Here is a 3,289-nt window from a genome sequence, read left to right as displayed (position 1 = left end):
TTTCATGGATCAGAAGAATCAATATTATTAAAATGACCACGCTACCCAAAACAATCTACAGATTCAATGCGATCTCTATCAAAATACCAATGATATTCTTCACAGAAATAGGAAAAAAAACTCCAAATTTTTATGGACCCACAAAGGAACCCAAATGGCCAAAGCAATCCTGAACAAAAAGAACAAAGTTAGAGGCATCACACTAACAGTCTTCAAAATATACTACAAAGCTGTAGTAACCAAAATAGCATGATACTGTTATAAAAACAGATAGATAGATGAATGAAACAGCATAGAGGACTCAGAAATTAATTCATGGATCTACAGCCAACTGGTTTTTCTTTTTCTTTTTTTTTAGACGTCTCACTCTGTCACCAGGGTGGAATGCAGAGGTGCTCCATCTTGGCTCACTGCAAGCTCTGCCTCCGGGGTTCACGCCATTATCCTGCCTCAGCCTCCTGAGTAGCTGGGACTACAGGTGCCCGCCACCACGCCTGGCTAATGTTTTGTATTTTTAGTAGAGACGGGGTTTCACAGTGTTAGCCAGGATGGTCTCCATCTCCTGACCTCGTGATCAGCCCGCCTTGGCCTCCCAAAGTACTGGGATTAGGTATGAACCACTGTGCCCAGCCACAACTGGTTTCTTGACAAAGATGTCAATAACACTCCCTAGGGAAAGAATAGTCTCTTCAATAAATGGTCCTGGGAAAACTGGATATCCATATACAGAAGAATGAAACTAGATCCCTACATCTCCCCCTATATGAAAACCTTATATGTGAGTTTATATATAAAATCAAAATGGATCAAAGACCTAACTGTAAGGCAGAAACTATAAACCTACTAGAAGGTAGGGGAAATGGTTCAGGACACTGGTCTAGGAAAAGATTTTATGAATAAGACCTCAAAAACACAGGCAACAAAAGCAAAAATAAACAAATGGGATTATATCAAACTAAAAAGCTTCTGCACAACAAAGGAAGCAATCAACAGAGTGAAGAAACAACCCAGAGAATGGGAGAAAATATTCGCAAACTATTCATATGGCAGGGAATTAATAGCTGGAATACACAAGGAACTCAAACATCTCAACAACAAAACCCTATAAAAATGGACAAATAATCGGAATAGACACTTCTCAAAAAGAAGCCATACAAATGACCAACAAATATATGAAAAATGCTCACCATCATCAATCATCAGGGAAATGCAAATCTGCAAATCAAAACCACTATGAGGTATAATCTCACCCCAGTTAGGATGGCTATTATCAAGACAGCAAAAAACAAATGCTGGGGAGGATGTAGAGAAAAAGGAACTCTTTCTCTCTCTCTCTCTCTCTCTCTCTCTCTCTGTTGCCCAGGTGGCAGTGCAGTGGCATGATGATAGCTCACTGCAGCCTCAATCTCCCAGGCTCAAGCCATCCTCCCACTCAGCCTCCCAAGTAGCTGAGACTACAGACAAGTGCCATCACATCCAGCTAATGGTTTTGATTTTTAGCAGAGATGAGGTCTCACTATCTTCCCCAGACTAGTATTGAACTCCTGAGCTGAAGAGATCGTCCCACCTCAGCCTCCTAAAGTGCTGGGATTACAGGTGTGAGCCACCATGCCTGGCCAGAAAAAGGGATTCATACACTGTTGGTGGAATGTAAACTAATATACCCACAATGGAGAACAGTATGGAAGTTCCTCAAAAAACTACAAATAGAACTACCATATGATCCAGCAATTCTGCTACTGGGTGTTTATCCAAAGGAAATCAGTATATCAAAGACACATCTGCATCCCCATGTTTATTGCAGCACTATTCATAATGGCCAAGACATGGAATCAACCTAGGTGTCCAACAGATGAATGGATAAAGAAAATGTGGGCCAGATGTAGTGACTCACACCTGTAACCCTAGCATTTTGGGAGGCCAAGGCAGGCAGATCACCTGAGGTCAGGAGTTCAAGACCAGCCTGACCAACATGGAGAAACCCCATCTCTACTAAAAATACAAAATTAGCCGGGCACGGTGGTGGGCACCTGTGGTCCCAGCTATTCAGGAGGCCGAGGCAGGAAAATCACTTGAACCCAGGAGGCAGAGGTTGTGGTGAGCTGAGATCATGCCATTGCACTCCAGCCTGGGCAACAAGAGTGAAACTCTGTCTCAAAAAAAAAAAAAAAAGAAAAAAGAAAATGTGATATATCTATATTCTGTATGTGTATACATATGTGTGTGCGTATTCATATCTATATTCACACACACAATGGAATACTATTTAGCCATAAAAAAGAATGAAATACCATAATTCACAGCAACATGGATGGAAATGGAGGACAGTATATTATGTGAATAAGCCAGAAACAGTAAGTTAAATGCTACATGTTCTCAGTCATATGTTGAAGCTAAAAATTGTTGATCTCATAGAAGTAAACAGTAGAACAGAGGATACTAAAGGTTAGGAAGGGTAGCAGGGGGAAGGGAAGGAAAGAAAGACATCTTAAAGGATACAAAATTATGGCTAGATGGGAGCAATAATTTCCAGTGTTCTATACTACTATAGGATGAAGATAGTTAACAATAATATATAGCTTCCAATAGCTAGAAGGAGGGTATGAAATGCTCCTAACATAAATATATGATAAATGTTTGGGATGATGGATATGCTAATTACTTCAACCACTATACATTTGTATATATTAAAACATCACTATGTATCCCATAAATATGTACAGTTACTATATGTCATTTAAAAATAAAAATTAAGGTTGGGTATGGTGGCTCACACCTATAATCCTAGCACTTTCGGGGGCCAAGGCAGGCTGATCACTTGAGGCCAGGAGTTCAAGACCAGCCTGACCAACATAGTGAAACACTGTCTCTACTAAAAATACCAAAAAAAAAAAAAAAAAAAAAGGTGTACACCACCACCAAACGATATAGAAAGAATGAAAATTTAAAAAAAGGAAAACTATATTCCAGGCAAGTACTGACAAAATTTAAGCTAGTAGAGAACTAACAAATTTAAGTAAACAGAACTCACAACTTTAAGTGGGCAAAGAGAAATATTTAATGTGGAGAATAATTATAATTTACTAAAAAGTCATAGCAACAGTCATAGCCTTCATGCACTTAAGAACATAACGTTGGGCCAGTCGTGGTGGCTCATGCCTGTAATCCCAGCACTATGGAAGGCTGAGGTGGGCGGATCACCTGAGGTCAGGAGTTTGAGATCAGCCTGGTCAACATGGTGAAATCCCATCTTTACTAAAAATCCAAAAAAATTAGCCAGACATGGTGG

The sequence above is a fragment of the Colobus angolensis genome, unplaced genomic scaffold, assembly GCF_000951035.1.
Source record: "Colobus angolensis palliatus isolate OR3802 unplaced genomic scaffold, Cang.pa_1.0 Scaffold71, whole genome shotgun sequence".
Classification (NCBI taxonomy): domain Eukaryota; kingdom Metazoa; phylum Chordata; class Mammalia; order Primates; family Cercopithecidae; genus Colobus; species Colobus angolensis.
Note: the sequence above shows the minus strand (reverse complement) of the source record.